The sequence below is a fragment of the Lycium barbarum genome, chromosome 12 (genome assembly GCF_019175385.1).
Source record: "Lycium barbarum isolate Lr01 chromosome 12, ASM1917538v2, whole genome shotgun sequence".
NCBI lineage: Eukaryota > Viridiplantae > Streptophyta > Magnoliopsida > Solanales > Solanaceae > Lycium > Lycium barbarum.
Window position 1 is genome coordinate 11,181,858 of NC_083348.1, and position 25,964 is coordinate 11,207,821.

Here is a 25,964-nt window from a genome sequence, read left to right on the forward strand (position 1 = left end):
CGGACGCGGGAGGCCGGGATGCGCGAGGCCCGAACGGGGGCTAATGATGATAACAACGAGCCTTAATGGCCGGACATGGTACTATATGTATAACACCGAGCCTTAATGGACGGGAACGGTACTATATATATGTATATTTTTTTTAAAAAAAGTTAAGTATGCATGACATCCGCCTCAAGAGGCATCCAGATGTACAAGTTATCTCTCTCTTATTTCATGTTACTTTTCATATCTGTATTATGTTGTTATCCATGCCTTACATACTCAGTACATTATTCGTACTGACGTCCCTTCTTGTGGACGCTGTGTTCATGCCCGCAGGTTTAGGTAGTCAGGCGAACAGCCTAGCGCAGTAGGACCTTCCCTTAGGTGCAGTCAGTGAACTCCACTTGGTTCAGAGCCACAGTCTATTTTGGTATGATATTTTGATTTTTATATATGGGTATGACAAAGCCTTGTCCCGTCTTCCTACAGTTTACATTCCATAGAGGTCTGTAGACATTTGTACGTATTTAGCAAGTTATGTAGCCTTGCCGGCTCTATGATACTCGTGATGTTGTAGCGACCTTGTTGGTTCGAATATGCACATATATGTTGGATTATTGGATATTTTTATGTTGGGCCCTTTCTGCGTGCAGGTATTCTTTGTGTTATGTTATATGTTGTTCAAGGTAACTGTTAAGTCATGTGGTACCCGACCTATGGGTCGGAGCCCGTCATGCCCCTCGTTGGGGTGTGATATTAATCTTCTTTCAAGACATGATTTAAGACATTTTATGTATTATTATTCAGAACTTAGTATTCGGATTTAGATGCTCTTGTATGACCGGACCAGATACTGGGGTGGATTCATTTACTTCCTCATTTATCTATATTATATTATATTATATTGTGAGACTTACGTCATTTACTTCTTCCGCTATTTTATTATATTTATTGATTGTTAACGTTGAGTTAAAGGTTCGCGTACCGAGGTAGGAATGGTAGGTGCCCGCATGACCTAGTCTAAAATAGGTCGTGACATATTGAGACACACAAACTGAATAACTATTCTTACATTGGTTTCATATGATTTTCAGGACTGATTTCTTTATGTATTATTGTACTCTATTTTCTTATTACTTATTGTCCCCGAGGCACTTACTGAGTACGAAGTACTCAGGCATACCATTGTTGTTTTTAATGGTATGTTAGGTAACGGAGAAGAGCAGGTTCTTGATACTCCGGGCGTTTAGGAAGGACTTGTTGTTACTGTTGATTTGGTGAGCCCACATGTTCATTCGTGGGACACCCTATTTATTTGTCTATTCATTTTATTAGTTTTCCGGGCTGCGTCCCGATGAGTCGAACTATTTTTCCTTTATCTTAGAAGCTCCATAGAATACATTTTTGTGGGTAGTTGTTGAGTTTTTGATTAAATCTTGGACACGTTATTATGTTTGACTAAGTATTTGATTAATAAAGACTTCCGTTGATTTAATTCATATATTCATGATTTGTTTATATTTATTTTATAAACTGTTGGAGGTGAATATTGAACCTGATGGGTCCAAGTATTGTTAGTGCATCTTTTAGGTTCTTCCGATGTTATTCATGATGTCGGATGCAGATCACATCTAGGGTGGATTTTGTAGCGTGACAAGCTTGGTATCATAGCCTAGGTTTAGATACGTCCTAGGATTTCTGCCAGTGTCTATAGAGCTGTGTCTAGTGGAGTTTTCCTTGTGCAGCCTGATCACCTGCATGACCGAGAAACTCCCAGCACCTTTATAGGTGTTTCATATTCTTCTTTATTTTAGATTGTGCTGTAGAGCTTGAAATCCTTTTAGGATCATTCTAATGCGTTCGTTAATTCGTACCTATTTCAGAAATGGCTCTAACACGATCCAATAATGGTAACCGAGCACAACCCGTGAGAGCTAACCGAAATCTTGGGGGCGCGAATGTTAGTAATGGAAATGATGTTGGAAATCCAGCACCACCTCAAGTAGCGCCTGCTCCTGCTATCCCTGTTGCGGGTGTACCTCAGATTGGTACTATGCAAACGGCTATTCAAATGTGGACTACATTGGTTGCAGCGTGGAGGTGTGGGACCTCATGTTGGTGGCAGACTTTAGCAATTCCTAGACTTAAAGTCACCAGAGTTCTTTGGTTCACGCGAGGTGGATGACCTCCAACACTTTTTAGATGAGACCTTCAAGGCATTGAGAGCAATGGATGCCCAGGATTCCGAAGCTGTGAAACTCGCTTCTTATCAGTTGAAGGATGTTGCTCACGCATGGTTTGAGATGTGGGAATCTGAGAAGGGTGACACTGCTTTAGCTCCAACGTGGGTTGAATTTGAAGAGGCATTCATGGAAAGGTTCTTGTCTGATGAAGAAAGATTTTCTATGGCTTCGAAGTTCGAAAAGCTGGAACAGGGTAATAAGTTAGTTCGTGAGTATAGTTTGGAGTTCACCCGTTTGTCAAAGTATGCCTTATACATGATTCCGACTGAAAAGCATAAGTTGACTCATTTTGTCAAAGGCTTGGTACCATATATCAAGTCTGCATGTGCTGCTGTTGCTATGTCTCCTACTTGTACTTCTCATCTCTGGTTGGGTTTGCTGAACAACAAGAAAGTTGGAAAAATGAGGAGAGGGTGGATTAAGATCAGAACAAGAAGGCCCGATCGGCGGGTGGTTTCAGTGGTAATAACTATAAGGGAGGGCAGAGTAAAGGGTATTCTACACCTGCTTAGTCTGGCGCATATTCGTATATCAGTGTGCCTTTTGGTAGGCAAGGTCAGAAGAATAATAACCGAAACAGGTTCTCCAAGGGAAGTAGTCGTCCGCCAATATGAGAAGAACGTATCTGTCATCATTGTGGGATTAGAGGCCACATTAAGAGGGAATTCAGAAAGTGGCTACGTGAGATAGCTGCTATGAACAACTAAAAGAATGATTCGCGTGCTTTTATATCTGCTAAAAATTTGCCTACTGGTAATGCTAACAATAATAATCAGAATGCTCATAATATTGGCAAAGGAAAGGAAGCTGCTAACACTTCTGGTGGAGGGACAATTCGACTTTATGGGCTGACTCGTAGGGAGGCAGCTGAGGCTTCTGACGCTGTGGTTACATGTATCTTACCATCTGTTCTCATGAAGCTTATTTATTGATTGATCCGGGTTTAAATTGATCCTATGCGACGCCTTATTTTGCTCTTGATATGGGTATAAAACCTGAACCTTTGTTGGAACACTTTGCTGTTGATACGCCTTCTGGTGTTCCGGTTATTGTTTCTAGAGTGTATAGAAATTGTGTTATTATGATTAAAGGTCGTAAGACCGTGGCTAAATTGTACAAACTTGAGATGGTGGATTTTGATGTTGTTATAGGGATGGACTGGTTGTCCGCATGTTATGCTAATGTGGATTTTCGCCATAAGTTAGTTCATTTCGCCTTTCCCGATGAGCCTGTTACTGTGTGGGAGGGTGAAATTGGTAATCCAAGGAGTAGATTTATTTCCTATCTTAAAGCTCATAAAATGATTGCTAAGGGGTGTATTTACCATTTGGTGGCTGTTAATAACACAAAAGCCCTATTACCCGAATTTGCATCTGTTCCCATAGTTAGTGATTATCTCAAAGTGTTTCCCAAATATCTTCATGGTATTCCTCCTGATAGAGTTATTAATTTTGGGATTGATGTTATTCCCGACACCTAACCTATTTCTATCCCTCCTTATCGTATGACTCCAGCTAAGCTAAGGGAATTAAAGGACTTCTTGGATAAGGGCTTCATCCGACCAAGTTCCTCACCTTGGGGTGCTCCAGTATTGTTTATTAGGAAGAAGGATGGTTCCCTTAGGATGTGCATTGACTACCGTCAGCTTAATAAAGTGACCATTAAGAATAAGTATCCCTTGCCTAGGATAGATGATTTGTTTGACCAACTTCAGAGTGCTAAGTTCTTTGCGAATATTGACCTGAGGTCTGGATATCATCAATTAAAGATAAAGGACAAGGATATCCCGAAAATCGCTTTTCATACTTGATATAGGCACTTTGAGTTCCTAGTCATGTCCTTTGGGTTGCTAATGCGCCTGCTGCATTTATGGATTTGATGAATCGTGTTTTTAAGCCTTATCTAGACCGATTCATTATTGTGTTTATTGATGACATTTTGGTGTACTCTAAGAATCGTGAGGATCATGCTAATCATTTGAGGATAAATTTAACAACACTTGAGGAGAACGAGCTTTATGCAAAATTCTCTAAGTGTGAATTCTAGCTTGAGTTTGTGTCTTTCTTAGGTCATGTGGTGACTGGTAATGGCATTAAAGTAGACCCTCAGAAAATTTCAACGATGAAGGATTGTCCTAGACCCACTAGTGCGGTTGAAATTCATGGCTTCTTGGGTTTGATAAATTATTACCGAAAGTTTGTTGAAGGCTTTTCATCAATAGCCTCTCCATTGACTAAATTGACACAGCAGACTACTAAGTTTCAGTGGTCCGAAGCTTGTGAAAAGAGTTTCCAAGAGCTTAAGACAAGGTTGACTTCGGCTCCTATTCTGACTTTACCTTCTGGGTCTGGTGGATATGTGGTGTATTGTGATTCTTCCAGAATTGGTTTAGGTTGTGTATTAATACAGAACGATAAGGTGATTACTTATGCTTTGCGATAGTTGAAGAAGCATGAGAAGAATTACCCGAATCATGACTTGGAGTTGGCTGCCGTGATTTTTGCCTTAAAAATATGGTGTCATTATTTGTATGGTGAGCATTGCGATGTTTTTACTGACCGTTAAAGCTTGCAATATATCTTTAAGCAGCGAGAGTTGAATCTCAGACAGAGGAGGTGGTTGGAGTTGTTAAAATATTATGACTTGAACATTTTGTATCATCCTGGTAAGGCTAATGTGGTTGCAGATGCTTTGAGTAGAAAATCTATGGGCACGATGGCTTATTTACGTGCACTTGACATGCCCATGGGGAAGGAAATTCGAGGACTTGCTAGTCTTGGGGTCAAATTTGATGAAACTGAAGATGGAGAGTTAGTGGGAATCACGCCATCACGGTCTGACATTGTGGAAAGGATTAAATCCAAGCAATATGATGATGAACTTTTGGCAAAGCTGAGAGATAGAGTGGAAAGGGGTAAGTACACTTCATTTACTGTTGGGACTGGCGATAGTGTTCTGTGGTTGCAAGGGAGATTGTGTGTTAACAATGTTAATGGTCTTCGACAAGAATTGATGATGAAAGCTCATAGTTCCAAGTATTCTATTCATCTGGGATCCACCAAGATGTATAAGGATTTGAAACAACACTATTGGTGGAAGAGCATGAAGGTTGATATTTCTAACTTTGTGGCTAAATGTTTGAATTGTCAACAGGTGAAGGCTGAAGATCAAAGGCCTATTGGCTTGGCTCAAAACATTGTGATTCCTTAATGGAAGTGGGAGATGATAAATATGGATTTTGTCGCGGGCTTACCTCGCACAAAGGCCAGGTTTGACTCAATTTGGGTGATCGTGGATAGACTCACGAAGTCTGCCCATTTTCTTCTTGTGAAGACGTCATATGGTGCGGCGGAGTACGCCAAGTTATATTTGAAGGAGATTGTTCGGTTGCACGGTGTTCCGGCATCCATCATATCTGACAGAGGTACGCTATTTACTGCTCATTTCTGGCAGACGTTTCAAGAAGGTTTGGGGACTAGAGTGAAATTGAGCACTGCCTTTCATCCTCAAACTGACGGGCAGGCAGAGAGAACTATTCAAACTTTGGAGGATATGCTGCGTGCTTGTGCAATCGATTTCGGAGGATGTTGTGATGAACACCTACCTTTGGTGGAATTCGCTTACAACAATAGCTATCAAGCGAGTATTAGATGGCTCCTTATGAGGCTCTTTATGGAAGGCGTTTTCGGTCTCCAATTGGTTGGTTTGAACCAACGGAAGCAGAGTTGTTGGGTCCCGACTCAGTTCATGAGGCGATTGAAAAAGTAAATCTTATTGTACAATGGCTGAAGACCACTCAGAGTAGACAGAAGTCTTATACATACATGAGGCGTAGGGATTTGGAATTTGTTGTTGGTGATAAGGTTTTCTTGAAAGTGTCACCTATGAGGGGGTAATGCGTTTTGGCAGAAAGGGGAAGCTTAGTCCTCGCTATATTGGTCTTTACGAGATTACAAAAAGGGTTAGGAAGGTAGCTTACAAGTTGAGATTACCGGCTGAGATGTCCATGGTTAATCCGGTGTTTCACATTTCGATGTTGAGATTGTACAAACCTGATCCTTCCCATGTGTTGCACCATAAAGATATTGAAATTGATAAAGCTCTGTCTTATGAAGAAGAACCAGTTCAAATTTTAGATCGTTAAGTTAGAAGGTTGAGAACAAAGGATGTAGTGTCGGTTAAAGTGTTGTGGCGAAACCATAATACTGAGGAAGCTACTTGGGAAGCAGAGGAGGACGTGAAGAAAAGATATCCTCACTTGTTACCTATGGCAGGTATGAGCTAGCGTTGTAATTATTCGTAGATGAATTGTTGGGTTTGTTTGAAGCAACTTGTGGTTTAGTGAATCCTTTCTAGGTTATGATCCTCATTCGAGGACGAATGATATTAAGGGGGGGGGGGGGGGGGGTAATGTAACACTCCGTAGATCCGAGATAAGTGTGGAAGTGTCTTGGAGGATTGGACTTCACTGTTTTGTGTTATCATAAAATACGGCCAGAGTTTATGGCCCGTATTTTGAAATACGGTCCGTATATTTGGACGTATTCCACCCACTTTCCTAGGTTACGCATTGTTTTCGTTATGATTAAATACGGCCATAGAATACGGCCCGTATTTTGAAATACGGTCTGTATACCTTGGACGTATTTCACCTGTTCACTAAGACTGCTCACTGTTTTTCATTATTGTTAAATACAGCCACAGAATACGGCCCGTATCTGTATTTTGAAATACGGTCCGTATTTCAGGCCGTATTTCACTAGCCGCCAGCTATGTGTAAAAATAGTGGGATTCAGTTAATTTTATGAATTATTCTCATTCTCATAAACCCTAAGGACGAAAATATTTTCTCCACGTCTCCTAACATAAAGGTAAGAACATCTTTAACATTATTAATCAATCCTAGCATTAAACTGATGATTCTTAACATGGTTCTTGAATGAAAAACCTAGGGTTTGCAAGGTATTCCTTCTCAAGGTGAATCAATCTAGGGTTTTGGGGTGTTCTTCGTTATAAAAGTAAATTGTTGAATTACGTAAGGCTTAATTAGGGCATGGCTCTCTTTCGAAAATCTTATTTGGGAATGTATGTCTTCTTCTCAAAAGTTCTTTGCTGAATAAAAAGGTGAACTTCTCATATTTTGAAACCCTAATTCATGTTTATATCATGGTTGATGTGTGTGAGGGGGCAAGCCCACATTAAACCTTAATTGTACTATACCTTATACATGTATACGTAACCCTAATTGTTTTTCCTCTATAAGAGATGATCAATAATGATGGTTAATGGTTGATAATGAGGTTTTCATGAGAAACTAGGACATTTGAACTTTGTTTAAAGAAGTGGAAACATTTTCAACCTTAATGCTAATGGATGGTGTGACTACATTGACATAATTGTGATTTAGATTCTATGCTATAATTCAGCTTCCACGCTATGAATTTGATTGTTATGTTTGGCCTAGCTACTTGGGAAGAAAGAGTAGCTTCTATGGATCCTAGTGTGATAATGCCTAGCCATTTGGGAGGAAGAGTGGCCACTTCCAGGTTTGCTACCTGGGGTGTGATTATGCCTAGCTATTCGGGAGGAAGGATAGCCACCGTTGAATTGTATATTCCGGTGTGGTGCGTTGTGACAAGAGAACCTCTACGGTCACCCCTTCGATGTGCTTGATTCTTGGGCCTGTATTGGCATGTGTGATATTCTTGTTTTCTCATGGAATTGTTGTTCTTAATTATGATCAATTGAAAGGCATATTTGAAGTTGTACCTTGACAAGAGGCCTTGTAATCGGTTTTGATAATTCTTATTGAGACACACAAACTGAATAACTGTTCTTACATTGGTTTCACATGATTTTTAGGACTGATTTCTTTATGTATTATTGTACTCTATTTTCTTATTACTTATTGTTCCCGAGGCACTCACTGAGTACGAAGTACTCAGGCATACAATTGTTATTTTTGATGGTATGTTAGGTAATGGAGAAGAGCAGGTTCTTGATACTCCGGGCATTTAGGAAGGACTTGTTGTTGCTGTTGATTTGGTGAACGCACACGTTCATTCATGGGACACCCTATTTATTTGTTTATTCATTTTATTAGTTTTCCGGGCTGCGTCCCGATGAGTCGAACTATTTTTCCTTTATCTTAGAAGCTCCATCGTATACATTCTTATGGGTAGTTGTTGAGTTATTGGTTAACTCTCTGGCACGTTATTACGTTTGACTAAGTATTTGATTAATAAAGACTTCCGCTGATTTAATTCATAGATTCATGATTTGTTTGCATTTATTTTATAAACTGTTGGAGGCGAATATTGAACCTAGCGGGTTCAAGTATTGTTAGTGCATCTTTTAGGTTCTTCCGATGTTATTCATGACGTCGGATGCCGGTCACGTCTAGGATGGGTTTTGGGGTATGACAAAAACTGTGCTGAGGTTTACTCTTGTGCCGAATCCTTTCTGAATGAAATTCCAAAAGTTTGCTGTAACTGAGCACCACGATATGAAATTATGTAAAACGGAGTCCCATGCAAGTGGACGATCTCTTGAATGTACAACTTAGCATAATCTTCTGTTGAATCTGTGGTCTTTATTGGCACGAAATGCTTTAACTTCAAAATTCAGTCTACAATTACCCAAATTGAGTCATGCTTCCGAAATGAGCGCTGGAAACCTGTTATGAAGTCCATATTTATTATCTCTCATTTCCAAATGGAAATTTCTATGTTTTGAGCCAAACCACCAGGCTTCTGGTGCTTGGCTTTCACTTGCTGACAATTCAGACACTTGGCCACGAAATTTGTTACGTTCTTTGTCATATCATTCCACCAATAAATTTCCTTGAGGTTATGATACATCTTTTTGGAACCTGGGTGAATAGAGTACAAGGAATTGAGGGCTTCTGTCATGATTCGCTCTGAGCCCATCTACGTGTGGAACACATAGTCTGCCTCTATAAATTAAGGTACCATCATCTCCCCCTTGTTCAATAGTCGTCCTATTATGGTTGCGAACACCATTGCTACTAACTCTAAGGTATAGAAATATTGGTATCATTGGACTTATTTAACCTTGTAGAGTGCTATTTTTACTCTATTGAACCCGACTTTGCAACCAAGTTACAGTTTTGACCTTCGGGGCTCGAAATTGGCTTTTTGGGTGACATTTTGGACCAACATTATTATCCAAGAAGTATGGATTTCTATGGACTCGTATACTTACATAGATTATGTATTTAAATAGTTTGGGATCGTTCGGAGGCTTTAAAGAAGGGCAAGATCGTGTGGTGATAGCTTGAGCTTTGAACTTCAAATCAGGAAAGTTGAGAACTTTCTTGACGTTATTTAAAGCGTCAGGGTTGGTTTAATTAAACTAATAAAGAGGGATTAATAGGGTAACTAAGGGGGTCCCGGTACTTATGAGATGACGACCACTTGTATCGGGTGCCGGTGTCATATTATGGGTAATTATGTACTTTGAGTTGTATAGTTCGATCTGAATGCCATGCTTTGGGCATTAGCTGATAGCATAGATTGATTTCGTGATTTGTGACTGGGATATGAGATTCCTTATTTACTAAATCTATTTTTATTACCTGTCTTATTTGTGATTAAATGTTGTCATCACTCCTAAATTCTCATTTAAAAGTGGAAAAACGGTTAAAGTTTCAGTCTTTATTTCTTAGTTTGATTGCTTACTGTTGTGCATGTCATATTCATGTTGTCATATGGTATCTCAGGCATATTATATTGAGGATACATATGTGGGGTCCGAAGGAAAATGGTTCCGGATGGAGTGATGCAATTGATATGAGCCCGTTTGGCTAGAGATAGGTAATGTGAGCCCAAGAATGGCAGAGTAATGTGATTTGAAGACTAATGTTAGCTAGAAACTCAAGGGAAATTATTCCTTTTGGTCTATACCTAGCAATTCCCCCATGGGTCACGATTCATAGTTTTTTAACGTGTGTGCACCAGCGATGGAAAGACCTTGCATTGCATAGCATTTGCATATCATATCATCTCATTGGTTCCTTGTTTGAATGACTAGTTTGAACTATTTATTGAATTGTATTCACTTCATTATTTGGCTACTTAAACAAACTTGAGAATCTAGAGGCTTCTTACCTATGCTTGTAACCTATGATTATTGTGATTATTATTACGATGGAATAATAGCAGTTAAGTGAGGAAGTAGTATTCGAAGACCAACCCTTGTCTCCGCTTTAGTTTAGGGTCGGTCGATAATGCTGATGAGTACACGTTGATTTCCCATACTCATCCTACACTTGCCGCACATTTTCTTGGTGTGTAGAGTCTATCCCTAGTACTAATGTAGCTCACAGATTCATCGATCATTGAGGAGCCTGTCTTGGAGTATTCGAGGTGAGCAGTTAGCTGATTCGTGGTACCGAATGCTCTCTCTTTTACATTATTCTGTCTTATTTTCTATTTAAACAGTATATCCGGATGATATTCTAGACTTGTATTTGCTATCCTAATAGCTCTAGTACTTGTGATAGCAGGTTTTAGGTGGTTGAACTTATTTCGCATTATTATGAATATGAGACTTAGTTTATGACTCTTAATTGTCTTTATTTTTTTCCTTATAATATACTTGTTAAAATTGGCTAAATAGGTTATCGATGGTTCGCCTACCGGGTGGGGGTATGTGCCTTCATGGCTTTGGAGTTTCGGTAGTGAAAAAATTGGTATCTCAGCTTTAGGTTCACTAGTCTCATGAGTACAAGAGCAATATCTAGTAGAGTCTTGCTGATCGGTATGTAGACGTCTGTACCTATCTTCAAGAGGCTATAGGACACTTAGGAAAAATTTCATTCTTTTATTCCTTATCATGCGCATGTTATTTGGTGAAGGTCTAGACTTAAATGTCGCACTGATGGTGAGGACATGTTCTCAGGTTCACACATGAGCGGAGGATGTGAGTCATGTGCTATTGCAAGAGATGTGCCGTCGTGATGAGGATGTGTGACTAGATTTAGATTACAACTATAATTCAAGTCTCAGTTGGGTAGAATTATGATTCAGACTCTCTAGTTTGGTGATATTCCTATGAAATGGGAGTGATGGTGGAAACGACTACAAGATAGCCAAGTTTCAGCAGTTAGTGGCTTGGAAGTGAAATTATGGTATACCCAGTTATGAGAAGAGATTCAATGATTCTAAATGGTACGGTTAGTGGACAACCCAGGTGATGAGTGTTGTGGCTTGAAATACTACACTTGAGAGGTTTGAGCATAACGTAAAGAGTTCCTAAGATGCAATAAGATAGGTCATGTACTAATATTCTGAAGACGAAGGAAAACTTGGATGAATCAGTTGATCGGTCAAGAAGAATAGTTGATGAGGCAATGAAGAGAAGTGTAGAAAGAATATAAACATGAAAGATGATATTTTTTGACAAGGTATGAGGAAGCAGGATTTTGTATTGGGTTGCGTGTGAAGAGTCTTCGGTTACTTGATAGAACATGGATGTAATGGAAGGAAATCGAATGGATCATTCTTAGTTATAGGATAAGCACAAGTGGTGAATGTGCTCACCTGGTAAAAAGTTCTATGGATGATTGAATCTTGTGGGAATAGTTGGGGGTAGTCTTTTAATAAATGTTGTGTTTGCAAATTCACTTAATATCTCGGGGGTAATGGTGATAAAAAGTAATTATTTTGAAACTACGAGCTGGTTGATTTTGTGAGACTACTCTGTTTATGAAGTGAATGCTAAAGGATCATGAATTGATCAGTAAGTTTGACTATGTCATAGGCGCTTCTGGGAGAAACAGTGACCGACCAATAGAAATGACTCTAGCGGTGGACGAGTGTGAAGATTTAATTACTTTAGGAGTTATCAATTTTTGCACCTAATTGGGAGAAGAAATGCAGATATTGTTTATGTGATTCGTTTGGCGTAGAGGAATGTTCAGTTTTAAGGTTCGAACGAGGCAAGGGAAACTTTCAGACGCTCAAGATTGTGGTTTACTCCTAGCTCTATGATTGTCTTAGCTATTTTAAAGGATGTATCATGTTTTGATTCACCTCACAAGTGGTTTTGAGTGATTTTCGGTTGATGATGATAAAAATGATATTTGAATGGAATATGGAAACTAAATAATTAAGATAAAGGCATCCTACTATCGATTTTGGAGGATTAAGGTTCATGAGATTTGAATTTCAAGCAGTGTGACTACTTGAGTCATGTACGGGTTATGGTGACATTATATTATATCATTTAGATAGGGTGTAAAAGTGATAAGTATGAATGAGGAAGGAAGTCTATGAACAATTTGACTTAGTGCATGGCAAGTACCAATGGTACTTTGTGATTGAAGATGGATAAGAAGGTAAATTGTGCAACACCAAGATGGGTAATCTCATGGCATCCTTGAATAGGTGAGCTAGAGTTGATTGATTAGAAGAGATCTCTACAATTGAAAGTTGAAGTTATAATTTTGAGGTAACACTTTGTCCGTGGTAGTAGAATGTGTTGATGTGTTGATAGTTACATAGCACGATTGAGTATTTCATATATGAATCACTTGAGAGTATTTGTGCATGCTAAGACACATTGACTGTAAGAGTTGATACTTTTTGATTTGTAAAAGGCGTGATAAGGTGTGCACTCAGAGAGAGGCCTTATGTCGGAGTGTTCAAGGTTATGAACGAGTTTAGAGAAAGTACAAGGAGGAGAATTCAATTTAATTAGATTCCATGAATTTTATCGTATTTTGGTGACTAGTGTGAGTTGACGAACATGTAGATTTAAATTCATAAGGTATCATTCATCTGTGCTTGATTGATCACTTGGGCAAATTTCAGCTTTGGAGGTATGATAGCACGAGGTTGAGTATTTAGGAAGAACAAATTAGAATGGGTCACCGCAGACTTATGGAAGGCTTAATTCTTATTTTATAAAGATTTGGAAATAGTTCGACAGATTATTGGTGACATTCATGAATAGTGCATTTTACATCCGATAATATCTATTCATTTAATGCTAGGTGGCTTATAGATATATCACCAGAAGATTTATGACTATTCGACTAACCAATATCTAAAAAATTGATGAATTTCGGTTTCGGATAAAAGGATGGTAGGTCTACCCGAGCTTTGTTGCAGTTTAAAAGGAGATTCGATAATATTTTGTTGATTTCAGTTTTACAGGCATTTCTAATGGTCTACGCGGATACTTTGGTGATTTTTTAAGGAGGTACAAATGGATATGGGAAGCCTTTGGGGTGATCAATTGATTGTTACAGATTTGGCATGACAAGATAATCACAAGGATGATGCACAAACTATGTTATTTGAAGGTTTAAGATGAATTGGACATATGTGTGTTGACTCAATAGTATCAACTCGTCGAAATGAAACTAAGGGATTTAAAATTTACGCAATTGGCCTTGGATAAGGTCAGTTTTTTTTAGGAAAATGCTTCGAGTAGGCTCAGTGCAAGCACAAATTCTTTCTGGTAATAGGGAGTCATTATTTAGACTTGTGGTTTGTGACAATGTGTTTTAAAGGATTTTTGGTACTAAAGACGACTTTGGAAGGTGTGCAAGAAAGATAAGTCGAATCAGATTACTTTACGGGTACAATTTATAATCGATTGCGGCTTCACCTAAAGGATCGTGGTGACTATGATGATAATTATGGAATAAATAAATTGCTTTCAAAGTTATGATTATAATCAAAACCAGGTATTTCAAGTGGAGTCGGTCAAATTTATGAGAATAAAACTATTGAGTTAAGTTAAGAAGATTTGGCAGATTAAGTGAGCAAGCGAATTGCTACAGACTTTGTGAAAGGATTACAGTGGACTTTGGGAAAATTTGGTGATTATTTGGGTCATTGTGGACCGTTTGACTAAGTCAGCTTTTTGTACCGGATCAGACTACTTAAAACTCGGTTGGAGTTTACACGTCATTTCATCCTTGGACAGAGCCGACTATTCAAGTCCTTGAGGATATGTTGTGGGATTGTATGATTGACCTTGGTGGTCATTGCGATCAGTTCTTTCCTTTGGAAGAGTTTGCTTACAATGATAGCTACGATTCGAGCATTGAGATGGCACCATTTGAGACATTACAATGTAGGAGATGTCATTGTTCTCCGATTGTTAGTTCAATGAGTTCGAGGTTAGGCCTTGGAGTACAATGTCAAATTGATTCAGGAAAGGCTTCTCAAAGCTCAGAGTAGGCAAAAGAGTTATGTGGATCGGAAGGTCCTTGATTTGGAGTTCATGGTTGGCGAAGAGGGATTCGCAATCAAGCTACACTTCCACAAGGAGGAGGTCCATAAACAAATATTCCACAACATGCTACTAGACCTCAAGTGAGAGCCCGACATCAACAACAAAACCTTGAAGAGCATGATTCTTTTGATGGTGATAATTATGACTATGGAGTAGAAGATCGAGCTCAACAAGTAAGTTTAGGTGGAAGAGAAGGAAATGGAGGTTGGCAACCGGTTGATGGTAGGGAATACAATATAGGAAATGATGATTAAGATCGAGGATTCAACAACATCAAGGCTACACTTCCATTCTTCAATGGAAGTAGCGACCTGAATGAATACCTTGATTGGATAGTGAAGCTTGAGAGGCAATATAATCTCAACAATGTGAGTGATGTTAAGAAAATGAATTATGCTATAAGTCACCTTTAGGGTTTTGCTTCTAGAGAATGGGAGAAAATTGAAAGAGATGCTTTGATCAATATAAATTTTGTTACAAGTTGGGATGATATGAAGAGGCATATGAGAGAAAGATTTGTGGGTCAAAATTATGAACAACATACATTCAAGAAGATTTCAATCTTCAACATGAGGCAGAAGTGTGGAAGAGTATTATGAGAAGTTAGAGCATACTAGGCTCCGAGCTAATATTGATGATGGAGAGGTGAGAATTATGGCATGATTCAGGTTTAAATAAGGAGATAAGGCAACAATTAGATTTGCATTATTTTGCTACTTTATACGATGCTTATAAAATGGCACTCAAGGTGGAGGGACATCAAAAGGAAAACTAGTCAAAGCCTCAATCTTTTTCATTTTGGGGAAAAATTAAGGAAGTTCGGAAATCATATTCTACTTGGGACAACTCCAAAAGTTCAAAGCAAGACTTCATGTTCAATTTTGACAAAGGCACATCAAAGGTGGACTACAAGGATGGAGGTAACAAAGCTAAACTTGAAACTCCATCTAAAATAAAGTGTTTTAAATCTCAAGGATATGGGCATAAAGCAAATGAATGTCCTAATAGAAGAACAATTATTACATTGAATGATGGTGGTTATCGAACGGAAGATGAGTCTAGGGATGACCATGAGGAGGGTGATGGTAGTCATGAGTTTACCAGTGAAAAGGATGGAGAAGAAATTAATGATGATGGAAAGCTTACCTTTGTTGTAAGGTGAAGTATGAGTGGTTAAGAGAGGGAAGATATTGATTAAAGGGAGAACTTGTTTCGCAATTGGTGTAGAGTTCAAGAAAATCCATAACATAAACTAAGGCCACGTGTCACATAGCACACTCAGACATAAACTGAGGCCATAGCGCACCCAGGCGTAAGCTGAGGCCATAGCTCACTCAGGCACGAGCTGAGGCCATATATCATATAGCACACTTAGCTACGTCATGAAGTCATCTAGTGACTTAGGCTTGAAAATCTCGCACCCCCTTCGGAGTGGTTTTTGGAAAGTCTAAATAATAAAATATCGCACTCCCTTCGGAGTGGTTTTGAAAATCGACTTTATGTTTCGTTTAGTACAAAACTAGTTTTCTTGAAATCATTAGTAAACCACAAGCACGTTTCAAGTAAATCCGAGTTAGTCTACGAAAGTTACGAGCTTTTGAAGTACGGAACCTTCTAAAAACATTTCATAAGCCATATTTCGAAATTCAAGTATTATTCATATTAGGAAACTTCTGAATAATGTTTTGGACAAAATCAAATAGGGACCTTAAGATTATATTTAAGTATCAAAATATTCATCAAAGACTTTAGTCATATCGATTTTCTTTCGAACAACATTCGGAAATATACCCACTAAAATCTTTGAACGTCATGTATATACATATCAAACCATATGGAGTACTTATGGAAATCAAAGACATCGGCCATCCTAGTGGCGCTAAGAATAGAATTTTCCTTAGAATCATACATATACGTTATTTGTTCATTTCATAAAGGTCATGCCAAAAGAAAGAAAAGGTAGGCTCTACATACCTGTCAGTGACTTAGTCGTGGATCCTTTTCGCCTCGTCGCCCTTTTAGCCTATTTATATAAAAGTAACGTTATCGTTAGTAACTATATTTTCTAGTCCACAATTCTATAACCCATTTCTTATTGAACCTATATTTTAGTTTATATATCCCCATTTAGGGTTTTTTTTTTATTATCTAAAAATCTAGCGAAAATCCGGCAGCACTTCCCCTATACATTCGCCTATCCCAAATTTTCAATCGCCCTCCTGTTGACACAGAAATACCAACAACAACATATGGATACAATCATATCTTCAATTCCTTCAATTCAACGAAAACAACATCATATTCACATCAACAAAATTCCAACTTTAACTTTCTAATCTTTTCGCCATATAATCCATGATAATAACAACCACACTACTAATTAAACTTCATTTACCATAGCTAGTTTAAATTGGCCCCATACGGCTCAAACTCCACTTCCATATCAACATACACAACTCTTGCAATTTCTTCCACATCCACCAATTCATACAAAGACTAATCATCTTCTAAAATATGTAGGAAAATATTAAACCTTACCTTATTAGTAGCGCCGTGAATAGTGATGCCGTGAACAGTACCCCGTCGTGAATAGTAGCCCGTGAACAGTTTGCCATCGTGAACAGTGCCCGAACCTCTCTCTCAATTCTCTATCCACAAGATAAAAAAATGATCTTTTGTTGCTGAATTGTTCTGGAAATATTGGGAACTTTTGTGCTGAAAAAAAAATGAGATTTTTGTCCCTTAAAAAGGAATGCTGAAGTCGGTTTCACTGTAGCTACAGTACTGTGGCAGTACTGTAGCGGTACCGCGGGAATGCTGTTTCTGCATCGACAGTTCAGTTTGTAACGTCTATAATTCCCTATTCTGATGTCCTATCAATGAACGGTTTGTTGCATTACAAACTAGACTCAACGAACTTCATTTTAGGATTTTGAAATACCTTAAAACTCCACATATACTATGAGGTACGCGCCTCCAAAGTTGACTAAAACCCGTCTCGCGTTTCTCAAATTTTCGTCGAACTTATTTTCTTCAATTTGCTCGATCTCGAAATATTCTGAAATTATCCATACATGGTATTTATCACTTATTACACTAATAATGACCATGTTCTCGTGTTTCAAAGTACTTTTTCCCGATTACGACTTACGAGATCGTAATTCACCCGTTTTCTTCGTTGTTACGTACTTTCCATGGCTTATGCCTTTCAAAGCACCCTGGCATGTCTCCGATACCCCATTACTACGATGAGGTACATGCCATACTCATGCACTGGAAATGCGAGGTATAACACAATCTACCACCACTGAATCTCTGAGCGAAGTAGATACATGAATAGGTACGTCAAGTAGATCACAAACTATATCTAAACCAATAGAGAAATATGTATACACATAAGAGAAAGTGGAACCCGGGTCGATAATACGAAAGTTGCTCGGTGATAGACTGAAATAGTAATTGTGATGGCAGCATCTGAATCCTCAGCCTCTGGCTTGCCAGCGAATGCATAACAATGAACCCGTCTGCCATCAGCATGTGAACCGCCATAGCTACTCTGACCCGACTGAGCCCCGCCCCTTCTAGGATGGTTTCCACCTCTACCGGACTGAGATCGCCTCTGCTAGGTTGGGAACCGCCTCTGCTAGAAGAGTGACCACCTCTACCAAACTGTGCACTGCCTCGACCAGAAGACCCACCCTCTTTTAAAGATGGCGCTGAAGGCCTGGGGGTCTGATACAGAGTACACTGACCGCTCTATCGGAGTCGGGGAAAATAAGTCCTAACATGTCCCGGCTTACCACAGTCATAAAAGATCCTATCGGTTGCAACTCGATAAACTGAAGCTGATGAACCAGAATGCCCTTCACAATTCAAGAACCTAGAAAATAAATCCTGAATTGGCTGTCCTGAAGGGTGATGACTGGGCCCTAAAGAACCCCAACTAATGTTTGAATAGCTGACTGAATTGGGTAACCGGAGTAGAACTGGGAACTTTGCCCATAATGGCTATGCCCTCTTAAAACTGTACCACTGAAGCTGTCCCCTTTGAGGGCCCTCTTATCCTCAACCCTATCATAGCTCTCCTGTCTCACTGACTCAACTGAAGTAACATGATCCACCATATCCTGAAACGAAGCCCCTATGGACACTAACTGAATAACTGCCAACTTCAACAGAGTATTCAACCCTTTGACAAATCTCCTCACTCTCTCCGTCTCTGTAGGAAGAAACTGAAACGCATATCGAGACAAGGAATGAAAGTGACCCTCATACTCAGCAACAAATGACCCTCTCTGCTCTAGGTCACCGCACTCATCACGCCTCCCATCCCTCAAAGTAATCCAAGAAAATTTGATAAAACCTGGTCCATGACAACGGAGGCGACCCAACTGGCCTGCACTTGACATATAATCTACATCAAAGTTTGGCATCGCCATCAACTTGAAGGACACATAACAAAATTCATGTATCCTACCTCCAGCTCTTGGAACCTCTCATGGCAATCAATAATAAACTTGTAGGCATCCTCCTAAGGTGTTTCATAGAAACAGGAAGGCCTCATCTTGGTAGATCTCCCATACAAGATCCGCTCCTCATAGGTCATCATTAGACCTGCCATGGGTCTAGGAAGGAAATTTGGTCCGAGAACCTCATCTATATGATGAACCATAGCTGCAGCTGGTTGTGCCCCTGGAGCATGAAACCTCTCTAGAATCTGATCATCTAATCTAACTCCATGACCATCCGGTGTAGCTGGTAGAACACTTACATGAGTCAAACCCTCAAGCAGGTTCAACATTCGAACCAACGCATCAAGCAGAACTGGAGTAGCAATAATATCGAGCTGAGCGTGTGCTGGTCCCGGCTCCTCTTTCTCAAAGACCTCCTCCTGATGATCCACCTGTGGCTTAGGAGACATGGATCTATCTTGAGCCTAATCAGCCATGGGAGCCCTGCCCCTAGTTGGTTCTGCCCATCTGCCCCTAACCTGGCCACGGCCACGACCTCTAGCTCAGCCCCTACCACGTGTTACGGCCCCGACGGCCGATATTGGCACCTCATCCATCGCAGCTCTAGCATGCGTACTCACCATATGTGAGGGAATAGAACGACTAATCAGATACCAATTTTAACAACCTAGATACCAATTAGATCAAAGTAGCATGAAAGGAATGAAAGAATGGAGTTTTCCAAGTGTCCCATAGCCTCTCGAAGATAAGTACAGACGTCAACGTACCAATCTGCAAGACTCTACTAGAGATGTTCTTGTACTGTTAGATCGGTTAACCTAGAGCTCTGATACCAACTTGTCACGACCTAAATCAAGTTGATCATGGCACCTACATTGATCCTCTTGGTGGGCGAACCATCCCCTTAATCAATACTTAGTCAAAGTAATTTCATAAGCCAAAATAAACAACACCGAAAACAGTAAGTCTTTAAACCATACATAAACTTAAAGTGCGCAAGTAATTAGTAAGTACATCTCCCCAAGGACATGAAGTCACAATAGAGAATGACTAATCCAAATACAAGTCTAGAAATATAATAAAGGCCTTATCACAAAGGAATACTGTCTAAGGAAATAAGAAATAGACAATAAAGAAGAGATCTAGTGCTGCGGGCTGACAGGTGGCTCACCCTCCAATCTCGAGATAAGAAGCCTTGGGGTTAAACTCGGGGCCTCGATGTAGATCTTGTCTCAAACCGTGCATTCAGAAAAAGTGCAGCAAGAGTAGTATCCGTGCAACGCACGTATTGGGAAGCATCATAGGTTAACTAAGGTTAGGTAATGCATATGAAATATAATTATTAACAAGTAAATAGATAATGTAATCTAACACAATCAATTGGCAACGAATAACCTGAAATCATCAAGTCATAGAATAGGTGAAGCTCCTAATCCACAAGTCTGCCAAGTTCAAGGAATTACCTCATCTAAAGATCACAACTCAAGTATAGCGCCAACAAAATCTAATAAGACAATATATGATGCGATAATGAAGGATGCATTGCAAATGTGATGCAAATGTCGTGCAATGCAATGGCCAATATCTCAATCTGTACACACATGCTATAAGCATTTGTCACTTCAATAGTCATGAACCACAGGAGACCCGCAGAGTCCATGTACTATCCCAACACATCCAGTATAAGCCTTAGATCATAGCAAAATCACATGTTACTTTGACCTTTCTCTTTGTTTCCGTTTCAAACCCTTTTCATACCTCTTTCAATTTTGAATCCATTTCCATAACTCATTCATGATGTATGAATGTATGCATGCGAGAATGAAGTATCACATGTAATAATGCCAATAAGTAGGATACAAAATTCACAACACAATAAGACAATTCAATCATTGCATGAATTATCAAGACTACCATGGAAACGTAACATCAAATCAATCCCAATACAACAAATTGACTAACACATCCCGCATCACCACAAACACATAGTCAAGTTCACAACATGTCAATAATGCATAAAGAACGGCGACAAGCCGACATAATCAGAAGTCATACTAACCTAATGGATTTAACAAACCTAATGGATTTAACACCACAACCATACTTGAAGGCCTATCATGCTTTCCCCATCAACAGCTATATAACATATGCGATTCACTAATCAAAGTCTAAGAAGATAAGTCGTAACCTACCTCGAAGCGGAGCACGAGCCTTGAACTCCTCAAATCAAGGCCTTCCCCTTCCGCGTTGCCTCCGAACGCTCGAAGTATAGAAATTAAATGATCAATATTAGACTATGAATCTAATGATATAAATAATGTTATGCTTTTAGAAAAACCCCAAAATAAACATAAAAAGAGACCCCAGCCCCACAAGGGTAAAATGGGAAACTACGAGTTGGAAAAGGTCAATCCAAAATTCAAGAAGTCCAATCACTAATTACCAACCCCAATTAATCCCCAATTACCATTAATTTTATCAATAATAGAAAACCCCCAATTTCCACATATTTAAACCCTAGAAATTAGGAAGAGATTCAACTTATATGTAATTCCCCAATGATTAGAAGCTTAGAATCTAAGAAATATTCCCACATAACTCATTAGAAATGAAAAAAAATCATAAAAACAATTTAGGGTTCCTAAACCATTTTTCCCAATTTAAATCATGAAACTAGCATGAAGGTTTAATCTTAAATCATAAATAAATAACAAGAGAAGGTAAAGGGACTTACCTCAAGATGAAGTCACCGAAAGATTCTACTATTTCACCCACAATACTCTCTAGGATAATAATTTGGTGAATGAAAAGAATGATTCAAAGTTGGGAAATAAAAGGGTTTCTGATTCAGCAATTTCTGCATTCGCGGACACCTTGTCTGCAGATGCGGACTTGCCTCAGTGGAGAGGGCTTCGTGGCCACAGAATGACTTACCACATCATCACTTTATGTCTGCGGGCCATGTCTCGCATGGGCGGACCCGCTGAAGCGGGACATCATAAACTTGCAAAAATTGGTTTTTCACCAAGTCCAACCCAAAACTCGATCCTCATCTGAGACCTCCCGGATACAAACCAGAAATGTATAATCACATAATAATATGCTACGAATCCACCGTGCCTTTGGAATTACCAACGGAGGTCATCTTCACTCAGTCAACTCCCAAAGTCAAGTTTCTAACCAAGGACCCAAAATGCTCCTGAGTGCCTTGGGAACTAAAGACATCACCACCAAGTTGTACATGGTTCTCTGAACCTTGGGGAATCGACGGAATTCCCAAAAAGGTTGGTTTACCAAAAAGTCAACTATTGGTCAACAATTGTTCAATTTAAGCCTCTAATTACCTCAAAACCAATTTCGATGGCCTAGGGAACTACGCTACCCATCCCTATGAGTCAAACATGCTCTAACAAAGCTAGGGGATGGGTCAACAAGGGTAAAAGGGTAAAAAGGCCTAAAAGACCAAATGGGTCGTTACAGAGAGATGAGCAAGAAAAATAAAAGATCAAAGAAAGAGAGAAGATATGCATGATTTTGCTAAATCAAGGGAGCATGGAAGTGCTAAACATTGAGGATGATACTCATGTCATAATTATTAAACCTCAAGGTTATTCTTTGCTTTCTAATAATGAACTAACGTCTTTACCTTTGCCAAGTGTTGTTTCTTCTTTGTTGCAAGGTTATGGAGATCTATTTGTACTGTGTTCTCAACTACCCAACAAAGCGGCTTATAGGAGTAACCCTTAAAATACCAAAGAATTGCGAAGACAAGTGGAGGAAATTTTGGGTAAAGGATTGGTAAGAGAATGTTTAAGTCCACATGCGGTGCTCGTTGTAACGGCTCATTTTTTACGCGGTGTTGAGGCATAAAAGGCTACTACAAACTCGTTGGTGCTCTTTCGGATTATTTTGAAAAGAGTCGCCATCTAATTTTTAGAAAATTAGGAAAATTGAGGTGAAGGGTTTATTCAAATACCGTGAAAAAAACCTTCATAATCCAGAGTCCTAGGTAAGGGTTCTAATGATCCCCTGGGGAAGGTGTTAGGCACCCTAATATTAAGGATCCGTACTATACGATTGACCTTCGAATTCCAAAGTATGAGTATTTGCATGAACTGTCTGTTTAATGTTTATTCTCGCATTTAAAAGAATTTGAATATGTTCCCTTTATATACAGGATATCGTAGCAGATAAATAGTCTCCTTTTATATACAAGGAGTATATTTTATTTCATAACTGAAGAGTAAAGAGAGGTTTTGGTTTTTATAGAATTAAGTTCATGTCATACTCATACGTTGGCTTGGGTCGATCCGTTTTGGTACGTTCAATCTTATCCGGAACTTTATATTATGATTTGGTTTTTATGTTATAAAAGAGCGTTTTTAGGTGTCCAAAGGAGCATATCTCGGCTGTATATACTCATCTTTTTTGCCTTTTTCTAGGCCCAAAATTTTTAAGCATAAGTGAAAAGCTTGGTTTTGTTTTAATCTTCAGGAAAATGAGTTGTATATTTTTTATCAAAATCTGGTCTCTTCCTGTTTTAAAGCTTAAGTACGGAATTGGTCAGTCTTTCTGAAATTTATGAACGATACAAAGGTTTCTTTTTTGAGTTGAAATTATTCGTGGGCTGAGGTCCAAAATCGTTTTAAGTCCTTGTAAAAAATCTTTTTCGGTACAACTTAAAGGAAAACAAGTGAGTTTGTTTATAGAATTTGTAACATGAGTCATTAAGCTTCTGAAAATGCATTTATAACCAATAGTTGCTTTTAACCATTTGGTGTTTAAAATATCGATTAAACATATTCAAATAGACATACCTATCCATTTATTAAGGTCCAAACCATTTCCCAGAGGAGGACAAGGCATGGTTGGACTAGTTCAAGTGATGGCAAAGGTTGCACAAGGCATGGTTTGATCGGGGTTTTGAAAATTCTTTGGGGACCTAAATTCAACTAAACGGCATAAGAACCGTTGTCCTAAGATGGCTAATTCCAACCATAAAAGTTCCCCTATAATATGAGTTTCAATACAAATTACAAATACATCAAAGCTTTAAACAAATAACATAAAATGAAATGATAATGGAGTAGAGTTAGACTAGGGGCATACCAAGCCCTTAGTTAGCCATTTTCACCCATGGCTGGGCCTTCTGCGAGCCTCGCTATTTACTTCACCTTTGCGGACTCGATTTTGAATTAATTTCCTATTGGGCCTTTCGCCCAATAGGTAGGCTTTGACTGGATCCGAATTCGAATAGCCGTGAGAGTGAGGGGGGGGGGGGGGGGGAGGAGGAAAAAGGGATCCTATTAGTTTATAAACACTAATCTTATCACTAGAATAACCAAACTATACATATACAAAAAACATAAAGATACTCGTATTGTTTCTATACTTGCCCAAATTTTATCCTTGAGTGGATTTGTTTTGATTGGAGATTTCCAATGGTATGGGAACTGAGTCCTTGCCTTGTATTCTCGATGTTGCATAAGTTCCAAGGGGCTTCTAAGAACCCAAGGCATGGCTAACGCTGGGAAGGCCTGGACGACCCCAAACTACCATAATTTATCTCAACCAATACATCCAAACAAGAGAAAAAAGAAGAGTACAGAACTTAGGAATGGGAAAAAAGATTTTGAGCTGGCTCACAAACAAACATCAGTAAAGTGCCATACTCTAAAGATAGGCATTCATATAAAAAAAACTGCCAGTAATAGCATTTAAGTGGGGCTAAATGATCAGCAAGTAGAGGGGTAATGGTAGGCAAACCTAGTTCCATAACTGGATGACAATAAAGATAATGCACACAATTGCTTCAAATGGGAGCATAGATAATGATCAGTCAGGAAATAGGCTTGTTAAGATGATCATAGTAACAGAAGGATAAGCTAAAACAAATCAGACATACCAAAGCAAATACAAGAGGGTTCATGGTTAAATGTAGGTTTGTTTCTTTTTAGACATACTTAGCCCAGGACTCATCATAAAAGGATTCCAAATGCATATATTCAAACAGACAGACCTGTCCATTTATTAAGGTCCAAACCATTTCCCAGAGGAGGACAAGGCATGGTTGGACTAGTTCAAGTGATGGCATACATCTTATCCCACCTATCCATTTATTAAGGTCCAAACCATTTCCCAGAGGAGGACAAGGTATGGTTGGACTAGTTCAATTGATAGCATACATCTCATCCCAACTATCCTCAAGATTACATATGACCAAGTCAAAAACAAGCATAGCATTCTCACAGACAAGGGTCTAGGGAAGGTCTCACCGACAACCAAGGCTTATGGCAATGTTTAGAACTTTATAGCATATATCCAGAAACTGGCATCCTTTTTAAACTTACCCCTCTTTTTATCAACTCAAGCATATGACAGACTGGTTCATTAATCAGGGTTACTTGTTAACAAATAAATGAGTTTTGAAGACCTTTGTTAAAGAAAAGAGATTCCCAATGGGCAAGTTATATGGACACTTAGCCAAGCACCCTTAAAACAGTTTTGACTCTTAGAGATGACCTTTCAACATAATTAGACTAACCAAGAGTTTTCTCAAAGAACAAAAGGGACGGAAAAGGAGGAAAGACATAGATCCAAGGCATGATCATAATATGGCAAACAAGGGATTCAATCCTCACATAGGGAGCAACTCTCTATCAATAAACCAAAGGGGAAAAGTTGCAAGAGTCAATCATGGATGAATAAGCTAAAACAAAGATGGATAAATGACTCATGGCCAACAGCAAAAAGCAAATGGCAAGTGACCAGTTGAAACGTAGTTTCTCATGGTGGGGACTCACATCACTACACTACACTTATCTGCACAACTGGTTTAAACAACAAGACTCAAGATAGGGAATCTCCTTAGATAAAGGAATACAAACTTTGAAGAGACCTAGTAGAAATCCCACATACTTAGACTTTTCAAACATTAACAGCAATTCATTTGATTCTAGGTGTATCTTCCCCTCTCCTTTTTTCTTTTGGACCT